Source organism: Bos indicus, chromosome 2 (genome assembly GCF_029378745.1).
Source record: "Bos indicus isolate NIAB-ARS_2022 breed Sahiwal x Tharparkar chromosome 2, NIAB-ARS_B.indTharparkar_mat_pri_1.0, whole genome shotgun sequence".
Classification (NCBI taxonomy): domain Eukaryota; kingdom Metazoa; phylum Chordata; class Mammalia; order Artiodactyla; family Bovidae; genus Bos; species Bos indicus.
The window spans coordinates 79712701-79729618 of record NC_091761.1 but is presented as its reverse complement, the minus strand read 5'-3'; the positions used below and the strand labels follow the sequence as shown (position 1 = coordinate 79729618).

General features: G+C 42.0%; 1 protein-coding gene across 4 annotated transcripts in view; it reads right to left on the bottom strand.

The window, feature by feature from the left end:
- MYO1B (myosin IB) overlaps positions 1 to 16918 on the bottom strand; it is a 199171-nt gene that overhangs the window by 177044 nt on the left and 5209 nt on the right. For 3 of the 4 annotated variants that reach the window (XM_019974180.2, XM_070769490.1, XM_070769496.1), the window contains exon 1: positions 2315 to 2473. The exons of the other annotated variant lie outside the window; for it this stretch is intronic. The gene's annotated coding sequence lies outside the window, so the exon portion shown is untranslated. Of the gene's footprint in view, positions 1 to 2314; positions 2474 to 16918 lie in introns of those variants that run through there. 4 annotated transcript variants of the gene reach the window in all.

The following is a 16918-nucleotide window of genomic DNA, read 5'->3' as shown; positions in this document are numbered from 1 at the left end:
ACAGCTCTGATTAGTTCCTGGCTGGTGCACAGACCCCAAATACGACCAGTGGTTATTAAACAGAACACAGCCACCAGGGGAAATCCAACTTTCCTTCCAAACGAACTGGCTCGTTAATCAGAGGGTCTCTGTCTCGTCCCACACGCTAATACCCACACCAAGTTCTCCTGTCCTCAGCCCCTCCCCCTGCTTACAAGGTCTGGAGTCCCTCTCTGTTCTCTGTATGCTTGACCAGACCATCCAAGCACTCAAGCTGTTCCCTTATAGTTCAAAGTACGGTGATTTGCACCTGGGAGCCATACATGTAGGGTTCCTTGTACCCAGCAGTTTGGGGGTCCCTCTATGTCAATTTCTGAAGACACCTGGCTGAACAATGACACTCACATGAAATAGCCTAGGGTACACCAAAGCAAAACTATACTTTCCTTAAAAAAGGCTCCTTGCATCATCCAGGCTCTTTTCAGTGACAATGGAGGGAAAGGTACTGAACTTCGTGTACTCTCTGCGGTAAGGAAGGAAAGTATCTCTCCGGGAAACATCAGCTGTTGCATTCTGCAACAGACCAGAGGTTGGAATGAACACCACAGTGGCTCAGAAAGAACCCCCCGAGTTCTGCAGTAGTGCAGGGAGACCCAGCACACTGCCAATGTTGAGCCTCAGTCTCCCCACATAGGGGTCGAACACATCGTCTCCTAAGGTCTTGCTCCGGCTTCCATCATTACTGACTCAGCAAGAATAGCTCAACTGGGAAAGACTGACTTCCTTCATTTCAGGGTAAGCAATCACAGGCCTGATTACAAAGAATGTGAGAAACCAAAAATGCCAGGCCACAGAAAACTTTCCCAATGACACTTACTCAGACATAAAGGAACGCAGCTCTCTTTGTTCTGACCTCACCAGCCAAAAAAAAGAAAAAAAAATATTAAGGGAATAACCACACACAGCACAGAAGGAAATGAACAAAATCACAGGATCACCATCAGGAAAGGCATCGGGACACACGTGACTGTGTTCTCTGTTTACAACTACAGGCTTAGCTGCAAAATGGCACTGGTTGTTTTAACAAATGTATCCAGTTATGAAAGCAAAAAGGGATCTAAAATTACAAATTAAGAAATCCATATAAACCCAACTATACTCTAATAAGAATTAAAGAAAAAGAAACCATAGTAAAAGAAAAATATGCATCGCTCAACAGTACATCTTCAGTAATGTCTCTGTGCTTGTGGTTAAGAAAAAGTATTTTTGGAATAATAAAAATTCAGAAGCTTCCTCAAGCAGTTATCCCCTAAACCACTTTAGTGGATAGTTACATATCCACACTATGTAATCAAAGACAGAGATGTTTATACATTTACGTTAGGGCTTCATGAATGTTTATTAGTTGAGAACTGATCAAACAAAAACAGCTAACATGTTACCAAAATGACACTGATATGTAAATTGAGAAGGCAAAATGACTTTGTCACTGAAAAAGAATTTTTAAAGAAAATAGCTAAATTGCACTGGGGTTACTTCACCTAAATTGACTAAAATTAGCAATCAGATTAGAATTTTGAAGTATTTTCTGGAATAAGTTTTTTCTAGTTTTGCTCATTTTGGAAGCATTACTGAATTTAAAACCAAATGCACCAACTTTTCTGTATCTCTAAACACATTATAAAGCATTTAGGAAGAAACAGAAAGATATACAATATAGCAGAGCAATTTACAAGGCATACCATAGCTAAATAACTCTTTTTAAGTCACAAATTAAATTGTCTAACAAAATTTGTGTTTACTAAATTTAAATTGATAAATGGTAACTAAATTGTAATAACAGTTCTGTTCATTTCTCAAAATTTTTAGGAAGCAGAAATTATTTCATATATTTACAGAAGTATACATACATAAAAAATGCCCTTTAAGACATGCACACTTATTTTTGCCCTTGAATACAGCATGGTCTCAACCTGTAAAGCTATAGAAAAATCAACTGCTAAACAGTTTGACCAGGTATAGAACTATACAGTCAATTTTCCCAAGGGAAGTTCTGGTAAGATATAAATATTTAATAGTGAACTACATTGTATATGGCCGATTAAGAAAAGTTCATTTCCTGCTACAAGTAGTTTATGAAAAAAAGATTTTCAAACTACCACATTTTAATATTGTAAAGCATCAACTCAAAGGCCTAAACACCTTTACCTTTACACTCTATCCTTAATCACGTCTCTCACTAGGTAAGTAGGTAGGCAGGTAGACTGAAAAACTACAGAGTTCTCTTTAAATGACATAATTATGACATCCACGTTTAGAAATTAAAACTGCTTACCAACTTTTCTTCTCCATTGTTTTTTCCACCAATTTAACTAGCACTTTAGCATTCAGTTCATATGAAAGGGAGAGACAAACATTCGTTGTGACAGGGAAAACACACTAAGTACAACAAATATTTTGCAAACAGATAAGAGGAGGAAAGTAGGTCAATATCCTGTGGCTAGGAAGACACAGCCTCAGCTTCCATCCAGAACTGAATTATATGATTAACCAGGCCGGACTCTCCTCCAATCACAGCCTCCTGTTCTGACCTGTGCCCCTAGGATGCAAAGGCACCGGAAGAACAAGGAATGAGAGACCCTTAAACTGTTTCCCTGTCATTAGCAAACTAGGTGGGTGAAAAAAATGCTTAGGAGCAATGTAACTAATAAAACAAGTGTTCAGGGATTTCCCTGGCTGCCCAGTGGTTAAGACTTTGCCTTCCAATGCCAGGCAGGCTCAACCCCTAGTAGGCAGAGCTAAGAACCCACATAGCTTGCAAGGCCAGGAAGCCAAAAAACAAAACAGAAACAAAATTGTAACAAATTCAACAAAGACTTTAAATATGGTCCACATCAAAATAAAATTTTAAAAAATCTAAAAAACACACAAGTGCTCACACAGGGCTGATAATTCACTATAAAAAAGAATATAGAGACTACCATCTATGTTCAAAGGTGAACTATTTTCATGGTCTAGGAGAATCACAAGAAGGATGGCTGAAGAGGTGAAACCTGACCATGAGGATCCTTTTTGAGAATGAGCAGGATATGGCAATCCACTCCAGTGTTCTTTTCCGGAGAATCCCAGGACGGAGGAGCCTGGTGGGCTGCCATCTATGGGGTCGCACAGAGTCGGACACAACTGAAGCAACTTAGCAGCAGCAGCAGCAGGATACGATTACTAGGATGTGATTAAGGGCTTCCCAGGTGGCGCTAGTGGTAAAGAACCCACCTGCCAATGCAGCAGACATTAAGAGATGCAGGTTCGATCCCTGGGTCAGGATGATCCCCTAGAGGAGGGCATGGCAACCCACTCCAGTATTCTTGCCTGGAGAATCCCCATGGGCAGAGGAGCCTAGTAAGCTACAGTCCACAGGGTCTCAAAGAATCAGACATGACTGAAGCAACTGAGCACTCAGGATGTGATTAAAAAGAGAAGAACTTAAAACAAGAGGTACGAAACCTATTCAGAAGATGGTGTCTAGACAGAACGGCAGAAGACAGCTGATTTCATGTCCTGCTGGGCCATGAAGCTGGAAGGAAAGGTGAGCTGGGGCAAGGCTGAGAGTGTGAGCTGAGGGGGTGGAAATGGGCGGGAGAGAGGGAAGCATCACACAGCCTGCCTCTTGCAGTCATTACTGGTATCAGCACATCCAGAGGGCAACAAGTGTGACTGACAGTCACTGGTGATAGTCAGATGGCAAATGAAGTTGAGGACAGCCATTATAGATGATGGGAAGTCATCAAAAATTTTTGAGCAGACATGGAGACAACAAAAATTTGAGATTTGATCAGGAAATAATCTGAATTCGTTGGGGGAGTGAGAAGAAGCAGGAAATGGGATTGCTCTGTGCAGTGTTCAGTTCATGCACTGCATAAACATGGGCCAGCCAAGGGGTAATGTGGGGACTGACATCAAGTCAAGCTCCTGAGGGGCTGTGATTGCCCTAAAGGACACCTTTTTCTACTTGCATAAATGCACTGTACAAGCTAGCAGCAGGAAGTTCAGCTGGGGCATGACTCTAGAAGTCAGGAATAAGAACTAGGGTAGAACTAATGGAAATGAAACAAGAAGGTAAGTGCAAAAGAAATAACAGACAAATCTATCATAAGAGGTGGGAAACTAACTTAATAGGAAGGCACGAGAGAGAGGAGGATTTAAGACTCACATCCTTTTTCATCCTAATGTTTAAGTTTAGCTGGTTGGTTTTTTTAAAAGGTCAGTTAAGGTTGGAAGTCATAAGTAAATGATATATACCAAAGCCTATTAATATTATTTTTTAATATATGTATTTAATTGCACCAGGTCTTAGCAGCAGCATGTGGGATCTTAGTTCCTCAAAAAGGGAGCAAACCCGGGTCGCCTGCAGTGGAAGCACAGAGTCTTAACCAGTGGACTGCCAGGGAAGTCCCCGAAAACCTATTATTTTGAATAAACCCTATAAAGATCTATATTTATTTTCCAATCTTTTTCTGTAGTGTTGAGGCTTTCTGAGTCTATGTCCATTGACTGTAGTCCCCAGTGGTCTCTTGTAAAACATTCTCCATGGCATCACTTTCCAGGTCTAATTTCTTCAAAGAAAGGTGAGGCTATAAAGACACCTGGGATGCAATGTGGGGTGGACTGCAGTATTCCTGACAAATGCTCACTACTCTTCTCTACGGGGTTGCTAAATTCAGGTGTATAGCTAAGAAGGTTTCACACTTGCCCTTCCTCTGCCACAGGGATAAGCAGTGTTTCAGAGGGCACAGCTCCATCACACTGCACCCTGGACTGAGGACCAGGGCGACATGGGCAGACCTCCCACCTCACCTATAATGGCCCACCCGCTGTGAGCGTGATTATTTGAGTCACTAAGATTCTGAGGTTTACATAATCACAAATTAATCTACTTGTGCTAAATAACTGACAGTTTTAATGGGAACACTTTTATTTTATGATCTCCCAAATCCTTTGGGATTCCCTGGTGGCTCAGTAGTAAGGAATCTGCCTGCCAAGCAAGACACGGGTTCAATCCCTGGATCAGGAAGATCCCCTGGAGAAGGAAATGGCAATCCACTCCAGTATTCTTGCCTGGGAAATCTTATGGATAGAGGAGCCTGGAGGGTTCAGTCCACAGGATCACAAAGAGTCAGACATGACTGAGCTACTGAACGACAGCAAATCCTTTAGTTACTTCAGCTACTCCTAAATCAGCTGTAATCACTTTTAGAAACTTATTCTTATTAGGTGGCTTATTAAATAATCAAATGAATTTTCATAGAAACAGTTCTTTTTGCATACATTTTAAAATCATTATATTAACTATAATAGTAAGTAAAGCTGGCATAAATAGGCTTGAAATAAACACAACTGAGTCCAGATAAGCATAGACTGGTAGGAAGAGACGCTCAAGAGCACACTATAGGATGGCCCTCCAACTCTGGGCATTTACTGTGTTATGGGCATCAGCTGATATATTTTACAAAGGAAAAGAGCACCAACTAATCCAGCCAATCTGGAGGTCACTAGGAGCTTAAAGAGTTTTTTAAAGCTATGAGCCTAGACAGTTATAAGAATGAACAGTACTATCATATTACCAGGCTAAAAATCTAGTTGGCTTTTCAAAACCATATCCAACTACCATATTTATTCTGTCCCAAATGTACAGTCAGAAGTGCTTAAGTCATTTAAGAAAGCACAAAAATAACACTTCAAACCCACAACCAGACATAGAGTCAAGAGTACAAGGTCACATGTCTTTCCAATAACCTGCCTCTCAAAGATAGAAAGAAAAAACACAGAAGTTACTATTAAAAACTAAATTTGAGTTTCATACTTTAAAATTATATACTTCTTTTAAAACTGTCGACAGAGATAAATGTTCTTCTCAAGCTCGCCCAGAAAAATCTGGGTGCTTCTATTTTAGGTAGCCAAACAGCAAACCTACCCATAATTTATCTCCTTTGAGAAATCTGATAGCCTTTTCAACAAAAATACGAACTTTTATGTAGAAATCATGCTGATATATTTCAATAGACTACTGAGAGAAACACTGTGTAAACACATATACAGACACCCCAAAGTGACCAACCGTGTGAAATAACATATCCTCACAGTTCAACCCCAACTCCTTCACCAGCACCATGCATGGAAAGCCTCCCTCCTCTGCATCTAGTAGGACAACCTAAACTTCTATATACTTTTAATTCAAAAAGAGAAAAACCCACATCTGGAGAAAAAAGGCAGTAATACCATATCTACCCAAATAGTTCTGCCCCCAGGCACTACTGGGATAGTCACCTACTCAAGTCTTATTTTAAATGACATGGGCTCTTGGTGGGGGGAGGCGGGGTGGAAAGGAATCCAAATCGAAACTTTAGAGGGGAAAAAAAAGCATTAATTTCTAAAATATGAGGGGAACTCATAAAAATTTTGACTGAACCCTGACTAAATCAATGTTCCCACTATGTTTTAGTTTTTTTTTTTAACTGTGAAATGAGCAGCCATGAGGATAAAATTACAGAATGATTTAGTCTGATCATCAAATAAAATTTACTACAGGGTTAACCTGACACAACCTTTACACCTGAGAGAATGAACGCTTTGCTCTATGAGATTGAGTTAGAGCTGGGAGGAGTTGAAGACAAATAAATGAACTTGATTCCAGGAGGAGAATAAAGCCAGCCAAGGCCTACATCCTAGAAAATCTGGACACCCAGGGACCAGGGGAGGTGAGGATGAGACTAGAGCAAAGGTCACCACAGCCACACTCGTGCGGCTCCGCGTGAGGGTGACAAGGAGCAGCAGAGCGTCAACGGTGTGCAGGATGGGGGACAAAGAGGAAGGAGAAAGAACAAGTGTGTCAGCAGGTCTAGAATCCACCTGGTAGGAGCAGAACTGTGCCTTCACCCCAGTGCCAAATTCATATGCTGAAGCCCTAACCCCCAGCACCTCAGAGTACGGGACAGGGGATCTTTCCCCATCCAGGGATCGAACTTGCATCTCCTGCATTGCAAGTGGATTCTTTACCTTTCTTTACCATTTTTTATCCCTGGGTCGAGAAGATCCCTGGAGAAGGAAATGGGAACCCACTCCAGTATTCTTGCCTAGAAAATTCCATGGACAGAGGAGCCTGGCAGGCTGCAGATCAAGGGGTTGCAAAACAAGTCAGACACGACTGAGGGACTCAACAACAACACTTGGAGACGGGGCCTTTAAACAGGCAATTAAGTTAAAATGAACCCATTAGGGTGGACCCTAACCCAACATGACTGGTGTCCTCATAAGGTAACAGGAACACAGCCAGCACAGACTGAGGGATGCCTGTACAAGGTCCAGTGGGAAGGTGGCCATCTGTAATTCAACAAAAGGGGCCTCCAAGCAACCAAACCTGCCAACTCCTTGATCTTGGACTTCTAGTCTGCAGAACTGTGAGAAAATTTATTTCTGCTGTGTACAACACCCAGTCATAGCATTTTGTCACAGCATTGCACGCAGATTAATACGACATTCTATAACCCCTTGTAAGACTGCCTACTTCTCTCTTTCTCCACAGCCAAGCTTTCTGACATACCCGACCTTTGACCTTGACCTTTGCCACCCTTCCTGTTGGCTGCCCACCACACTTCTTCCTAAAACCTCTCTCCAGCCCTGGCTTCCTTCTGGCCACTTCTTCCTGGCTGTCCACTTCCCACCCCCACCACTCCTTCTTCTCCTCAGCAGCTTCTTTTCCTTTGTCCACTTGTCACAGAATAACGTCTCCCAGACTTCTATCACCCACCTTCTCCCTTCCTCCCTCTTTACTCTAAGTGACCCTCACAACATCCACAGCCTCGATCACACCTAGATGCTGATGGTCCCTCCATCCAGACCTCAGTCCCTGGCCTGTCCCTGAGCCCTAGTGTCTGCACTTCATGGATCTGTTAAACCCCACTCTCTGTCTGGAGGCCCCACATCCCAAATGAAACCCACCACTTTCAACCTGTCTGTGCCAACCATTCCCAACATCACACAGGCTAGAAACTTGGGAGTCATCCCAGACCCCCACTTCCCCAGCCCTCTCCAACCCAGTCACTACAGCCCCCCACTGAGTAAAGAAGGGTACATCAGAACACTCACCACAATCATTGACCCAATCAGCACATTCTCAACAGCTACTATCAGCAAATCACCCAAAATACAGAAAAGGCTCAATGTACAAAAATGTTCATCATAGTATTATTATTTTATAGCAGCAAAGTGGTAGAAGCAACCCAAATGCCCAATAAAAAAGAGGTGCTTCAGGAAATGATTGTACTCAACAGAATACACAACTATAAAATTTATTTCAAAACCTGTAGTAATATAGAAAATACATGAACTCTATGATTGCAATCATTCCAAAACAAACACATAGAAAGCTTGAAAAGGAATATTCAGAAATGGTCATAGTTGATATTTTAGAGTTAGCTGGCTCAAGAAGAGTCTTCTTTTAGTTTCATTTTCTAAACTTTCTGTAATGTTCTTAAGATGATTTTTTTTTAGTACAAAATATCCAAAAGCGAGTGTTTGTTAGTAATCTTGGACCTTCTGAGTCACCTGGTTTCAGGATAAATGGGAATTTTACTTCAGAACTCCCTTCAGCTGCCATGCTACCTTCATGTCACATCTGTTGCAACATCCAACGCAAACTCCCACGAAATTATGTTTCCCTCTAAATCCTATTTTACTTGTAGCCCTCAGAGTGAGATCCTAAAAATTAATTCTTTCAAGAAATCCAACTGGACACATTAACAGCTGCATGATTGCGGAACTGGGCTCCCAACATCTGCCATGGTTATTAACTGTTCTAGGAAGAGAAGATCAACACACAGGCGCTGCTGCCAGGAGGGTAAGTGCAGAGCTGGAGTGGAATCACAGAAGGTGAAGCCCCTTAGTATCAAGTGTCCAACAGGGTTGCAGACTAACAGGTAAGGAAGGGGCACTTTCCCATCCAAGGGGAGAAGCTGTCAACCCTTTCATCCCAAAGTCCATGAGATAGGAAACAGTTTCCTGTTGCATTTTACCTACATTTTCTGTTTCATTTTTAAATTATCAACAAATTGCAAATATTAAGGCTGGGCTGACAGTTTGACCACTATTTCTCAAACAACTCATGCCATCCCCTTGGCATGCGTTAGCTAAATCCAACAAATTTCTCTTTCTCGACGTATTGGTGTATATAAAGCGAAACAGACAAGCTATAAGATCTTGTCCATGCCTAGTGGGTCAGTGATAGTACAGACCTTTCAGAACTGCTGCCTTACTCAGTAGTAGCATATATGTTGTTTCCTTTTTAAAGAAACAAGTACTATTGCCTGGAAAATCCCATGGACAGAGGAGCCTGGTAGGCTACAGTCTATGGGGTCGCAAAGAGTCGGACACGACTGAGCGACTTCACTCACTTCACTCAGATGAATCCCTTTGAAAAGTAAATACTAAATCCCAGTTATGTGTGTTAGTGGCTCAATCATGTCTGACTCTCTGTGACCCACTGGTGGACTGTAGCCCACCAGGCTCCTCTGTTTATGGAATTCTCCAGGCAAGAATACTGGAAAATAGGTAGCCATTCCCTTCGCTAAGGAAATCTTCCCAAACCAGGGATGGAACCCAGGTCTCCTGCATTGGCAGGAGGATTCCTTACACCCAATCTATCAATCCAGATTTCACCGTAAGTAAACTAGACTTCCTTATACCATAAGTTCTACCAAAAAGAACACACATAAATATTTACGTTATGTTCAAATCAGACATTGTGGTTGGAGATGAAAAACATTACAAACTGTGGAGTAAAGTATAGGAAAGCATCCCTTTATTTATATCCCCTCAACTAGATTTTATATTTGACTGTGAAACATCACTGAAATTAGCAATATTTCTCAAATAAATAGCTACTCTGCTGATACCAGGCAACATTGCTGTCACATTTCCTTTGAAATTTGTATCAGTATCATTTTGAGATATTCATAGCATGCCACTGCTTAAAAATAAATTCCTGTAGATAAAACAAACTTAGCAGAAAAGCCCATTTCTCCACTCACAATTATTTGAGAAGGGACATATGAAAGGAAAACTGTAAAGCTCACTGAACTTTTTAAAAAAGTAATTAAAATCAACGGGCTTTTGAGGAAATGTGTCAAATTTGGCCAAGTTCTCTTTCTAAAGATGTATTTTGGCAATTTTCCAGAAAATTTTATTTTCTTAAGCTCCAAAATCACTGCAGATGGACTACTGCCACAAAATTCAAAGACACCTGCTCCTTGGAAGGAAAGCAGTGACAAACCTAGACAGCGTCAAAAAGCAGAGACATCACTTTGCCAACAAAAATCCATCCAGTCAAAGCTATGGTTTTTCCAGTAGTCATGTACAGATGTGAGAGTTGGACCAGAAAGAAAGCTGAGCACCAAAGAACTGATGTTTTTGAATTGTGATGCTGGAGAAGACTCTTGAGAGTTCCTTGAACAGCAAGGATATCAAACCAGTCAATCCTAAAGGAAATCAACCCTGAATATTCATTGGAAGAACTGATGCTGAAACTGAAGCTCCAGTACTTTGGCCACATGATACAAAAAGCAGACTCATTGGAAAAGACCCTGATGCTGGGAAAGATTGAGGGCAGGAGGAGAAGGGGGCGACAGAGCATGAGATGGTTGGATGGCATCACCAACTCAATGGACGAGTTCAAGCAAACTCCGAGAGATAGTGAAGGACAAGGAAGCCTGGCATGCTGCAGTCCATGGGATCACAAAGAGTCAGGCACGACTTAGCTAGTGAACAACAATAATTTTCCAGAATTTTGCTCTTTCAGCTTGGAAAACTTTAAAAATTCTGAGACATAACAAGATGGTGGCCATGGAGACAACCCTAAGCAAAATAAGGAAAGAGAAAAAATTCAACTTCAACACTCCCTCAATTTTCCAAGTCCCCCAAGATTCTCAGTGTTTTGATTTAGGAAATCAAAGACCACCCCCAGCAACCCACTCTAGTATTCTCACCTGGAGAATCCCATGGACAGAGGAGCCTGGCGGGCTATAGTCCATGGGGTCACAAAGAGTCAGACACAACTGAAGTGACTTAGCACACAGCACACAGACCACTCCCCCAGCCTTTAGTGAGCTAGGAAGTTAATTAATTCTAGATATGAATAAATAAAAAGCAACTTAATTTAGATTTTTGAGGGTGAAAGTTACATTTATTTTTACGATTAAAAATAATAAAATTTAGTCTTTACTTTGAATTGTAGAAATGTGTGCATCATTTCCACGTGACAAGCAAGTAAAGGAGAAAGATGGGGTCATTGAAAGGAGCGGTTCTCAAAGGGAGGGGAGTAAGAGGAGACCAAAGAGAGTAACAGATGGCCAGAGGCCCACTCAGGGAGTGCAGCAAGAGACAAAAAGGGAAAATGATGGCAGAAAAATAAACACTCAAAGACAGAAGAGCCTCACAAGGTCCCACATCCCTGTCTTCTAACTTTTAGGGATACTTCTGCTGAAGACTTTTATTAAATACAGTGTGTTCCTGCAACTATAAGCATACATGGGAAACTCCTCCACCTATGAACTGCAACCAAAACAGGCAGACCCCAGGCATCCCACCCTCTTCTGCCCTACTTGAGGGAATCATTAGGCAACAGCAGCCTGATCTTTCTCATAAGATTTTTGTGTATTATTATTAGTTCAGAGGTAACATAACCAGATTACAGAAAACATGGAAAATAAATAGGGTTGTAAAGTAAGCCATCCCAATCTACTAAATAAACATGATCACTGTGAACATTTTGGTTTCTTTGTCATCTTTCTTCCTATACATTTCTCAGAGGAGTATCTAGAGACCCATATCATATCATATATTATATGCACGGCTTAGAGTCAAACAAATCTGAATATCTACTGGGGGAAAGGGAGGAAGAACCCCAGAAATCCATTTTCAGGAAAGACTAAGGAGTAGCAACCAACATTTATACCAAGCACTTGCTCTGTGCCTGACACTATTCTATACACATTTTGACTCACTGAATTCTTAATACAACCCAAGGAAGAAGGCTCTACTATTATCCAAATGTTGCAGATGAGAAAATGGAGGCAGAGACAGATTAAGCTATGTGCCCCAGGACGTGGACAGGGGCTGCTAAGCATAAGAGTCAGGTTTCAAACCCAGTACCCTCCCCAAAGCAAAGTCTATGACAATTGAACCGCACTGTCTCACTGAGTAAGGGTCATCATCACGTAAGGGAAAACCAAACCTTTACACACTTGGCCCAGATACAAAGCCTCAAAGACCAAAAAGCTGCGACTGAAGTGTGCAGTCTGCGAGGGAATCAAGTGTGCATGACTCAGATCAGAGTCCCCCACCCCCACCCCACCCTGTCACAACAGAGCCCTCTGTGTGTCTAGAGAAGGGGCCAGAGGGAAATGGAAGAGAGAAACCCTAGACCTTGGAACAGCCAAAGATGGCCCTGCTCAAGAGCCCTCCCAGGAGGAGAGAGAGGGCTTCTCCAGACCACAGAGCAAATCTCAGTCCAACAGTGCAGAGCCCAGGACGCTGGTGTGCCCAGCAGCCACCAGGAACCAGGGCAGCAGCAGCGCTCAAGGGGTGGAGCAGGGGCTTGGGGGTGGGCAGTAGCCCCATTCAAGCCCTATCACACAGGCAGCGCTCTCTTTACCTGGGCAGCTTCATTTGAGAAGGAAAGGGAATACACTGACCAAAAATTTTTATGTCATCATAACTTAAACATTATTACATACCACTATGATGATGAGGGTGTGTTAGTCGCTCAGTGGTGTCCGACTCCTCACGACCCCATGGAGCCTCCCAGGCTCCTCTATCCATGGAATTCTCCAGGCAAGAGAACTCTAATACTGGAGTGGGTTGCCATGCCTTCCTCCAGGGGATCTTCCTGATGACTTCTATGATGATAACTTACTAAGAAGTCAAACTTTTTAAATCATTGATTACTAACATTTCCATCAATCTATTATTAAAGCAGGACTACACCTCAGGGCTTCTGAGCCCACCTTCACTGCCTGGAAAACTCCACCATCCTTCTCTTCCTGGAGACGCACATCAGGCAGCTGCATGAATGCCTGCTTCCTAAGGCAGGCCCTCCCTCCACCCCCAAGCCAAAGTCTCCCCTCCCCATCTTTCTTATTCTCGGTGTCCTGTCCTTTCCCTTCATAGCAAATATCACAATTCACAAACATGTCATAAATATCTGTGTTCAATTCCGCAGTGTCTCTCCCTCACATTCCATGAGAACAGAAACACGCCTGCTCTGCTCACTGTTACCCAGCACCTAATACTGTGCCAAGGACATACTAGGCACCCAAACATTTGATGCCTGAATACATGAATGCATTAAACAACCAATAATCACCACTTCCCCTTACTTCTGAAAGTGTCATACAGAATTTTTAAATTGAAGTGAGTTATGACATTTCCATGACAGGCTGTTAGTTATTTCACACTTTTATTAGAAAAGCTGCCTGACTCCAGGCTCCCATAGCAAATACTAGTTGTAATGTGAACTTGGTCAAGAACCCATCAATAAACAAATACAAAATCGATCCCATTCCTGTATACCAGAGACACCAATCAGAAATGTGTTAAACGATTCCACTTATGATGACCACAAAAACCATAAAGCACCTTGGTACCAATCTAACAGAAGTTGTGAAAAAGTTTTACACATAAAATTATTAAAGTTACTTAGGTCTTCCACGTCCTTTCATTGAAGGACATAAAGACCTAATCAATACAGAGGTATATTAGGTTGCAGATGAGAAGCCATGAGACCCTAAAGATATCAATTCTCCCTGAACTTTTATTATGAATGTAATTCCAATAACACAAAATAAAAAAATAAATAAGCCACACGCTTGGAGAATATATGTGCAAGCTGACCCATGTGAAGGGAGAGAGAACAATGCAACATGCATTTGACACGTCAGCTGACACAAAGACAGAACATGGCATTTGGTGTGAATTCCAGTAATTTAACTATTATGGGTGTGCAGTGTTACTTCCAATACTTTGACTGTTTCAAATATTTTCACTGTCGTAAGCTGTGAAACAGTAAATGCTACCAGCTCAGGAAAACTGGGTTGTGACAGATGTGTAGGTGTGACAGGTGGAGAGGGGCTTCCAGGAAAAAGGAAAATATCCAGGAGAACAACAAGGCAGAGAAGCAAAAGAAATATGTGAGCGAGAACCAAGTAACACATGGTCCCATGGAAAGCCAGACCGTGACAGATCTAGAAACAGTACAATGCAGTAACTCCAGCAGTGTTACCTACAAAGTGATCCTGCCACAACGGGGGACACTGGTCACAGAAGCTGGGACCTGCGCACACTCCATCTTCCTCTTGGAGATCCACAGTGCACAGTCACAAATAAAAGCCCATGACAAGGCTTTCTGCATAGAGGAAACTGTTTTAAGTTTATTTACAGAAACTTATTCAAAATGTTGTTTAACCAATACTTACTTGGCCAAGGACTCTTTTTTACTAACTTGTCATGGAACAACACCCTTTGGGAAACGTTGCATTCTGGTAACCCAGCCTTTTAAAGGCCTGAACCAGAATAGACTTAGGGATTTGAAAATAAAAGGCAACACTCAACCCGACACTGTAACTGAGTGGACAGATGTAAAAGTCACAGAAAATAGAGAAGTCAGTGATGCTTCTGAAACCCAAAGTCAAGATGACTGTAAGATTAGCGCAGACACAGGATCAACTACTTAGGTAATGGGCCCTAAGGCTGGATTTTGATGGATCTGGAGAGAAAGATACTCCCCTGGAAAGAAAAGTGAGCAAGGAGTTCAAAGACTTGGAGTCCACTGACAGATGTATCCCTGGCTAACTTTTTGAGCCTGGGCAGTTCTCAGACACACGGAAGGGGTTATGGGGGTGGCCTGAAGGCCCTTTCAATTTTACCACTCTACCATTCCAAAAACTAAATATCTGAAGTCAAAACACCAAGAGAGTCAAGTTCTGCCTTTAAAGAAGGTGTGAAATGTTTACAACACAGGATACAAATAAACAATTCAAGAATCTGAATATATGAATTTAAGTATAAGGATGAGAGGTCTTTAAGAGATTATACAATTATGGGTGCTAAAGAGATTGCCCCAAGATCTATAAAAGCTATATAGTCTCCTCCTTCCATTGTCACAAAATACTTAGTATTCCTAGGGCAGAAAGCAGATTCCTGAATCTGACCCAATGTGGTGGTTCATATATTTTTATGAATGCCTCTCAACACCCTGAAGATTTCAAGCAAGTGAGAACTTTTTACTAGATGGCTCACCACATCAGAAGTAAATCAAAACTGTGGTCAGCGTATTACAACTATAATTAGACAGCATGAGGGCTGCCAAAAAAAAAAAGCCATGCAAACTGGCCTAAGCCCTATGTTCATAAAAATTAAACTGCTCCTAAAAGCATTTAGACAGGGACTTCATAAAATGAATAAAAGAGTGATGACCCTTTTGAAGCACTTTCAAGGGAAAAAATGATCAGCTTATTTGCAATCTGAACACTGCAAACAGTGCTTCAGAGTCTAATACAGAATTCATAAGAAACGAGCACGAGGGTAAGAGAGAGAAGGTGTACACTGGCAAAAGTCAGTAGGGCCAGCGGGAATTTTTCAATTAAGGTTTTTGGTTTGTTTTTTTTCTCTTCTGGTGGAAGTGTGCAGAAAATGTTTTCATAAAGCCAGTGAAAACGACCAGTCAACTAATATGCAAACACACAATAACGAAACCAATAGTGAATAACCTGCTCCATTCCACTGTCCTTTCAAGGCAAATTTTCTAAAGCCTCTTCAAGGATGTGAATCTTTTTTAACAAGTTTTAAAACTTGTAAAGTACAATTCTGAATCATATCTTCATTTTAACACAACAAAATAAAGCCATCTGTGTAATTTCAAGGCATTTTGAGTCCATGCAAGATTGATCAGAAGTCTCTGGAAAGCAGAGACCTGGTATCCTCCTGGCCCCTCCGAGTTATCTACGAGCCAGGCACCTGGTGTTTGTAAAGCTCAATGTTGTGGTTTATCTGCTAAGCAAAGGAAGAATATCCATTTTCATTTACCTCTAGACTGCAACTTCAAAAACTGCCTATCTTGGATGAGAATGCATTTCATACCAATTCTTTTCTTCCTTTCTTTGTCCAAAGTCTTAACGCCCAAAGTTCCAGCTCTGCAATGGTACTCCCACAGTTTACCCACATGCATGAGACTCTGAGCTCCAACTGAATGCCCAGCAGCATAACTGTGCCCACAAAGACTGGAGGCCAGAGATCGGACAAAGCCCTGGAAAACTCCCAGAAGGCCAGTGAACTCCCACAGAAAAGGCAGTGATCAGCAGAGGTTGAGAAAGATCACCAGGCACAGCTGGCTCCTTGGTTTGTTTCACCAAGTCCCCCTTACTTGAGAGAATAATGCAGGAGAGCCAAGCACAAGACACAGGGGAAAAAAAAGAGAAACTCAGAAGCATTTCAACCAACTCTCCCAGCACTAGTGCAGTCAAGGACACAGGAGCCCTGACTCCAGGGGACAAAGGAAGCGATCTAGGAGGGAGAGACACTGTCAGGGTGGGCTCGCTCTCTAACTCTATAAAACTCACTCCTTAAGGCTTCCAAGAGCATTGCACCAAGAGGAAGACGGCGAAGCACACAGTCTTGGGTTTGATCTCTACTAGCCTGGGCCGGTTACTCAACCCCCCATTTACAAATACCTCCTACTAAAGAAGAACAATGAGGAATAAATGAATCAGGCTATGGAGAATACAGGATGCAGCCTGACACAGCCCAAGTACCCAATACTTAATGGACAGCAGCATGAATGTCATGTAGCAAAATATATTACAATTCTTTGGTGACTTGGCATTTCCTGTCCACA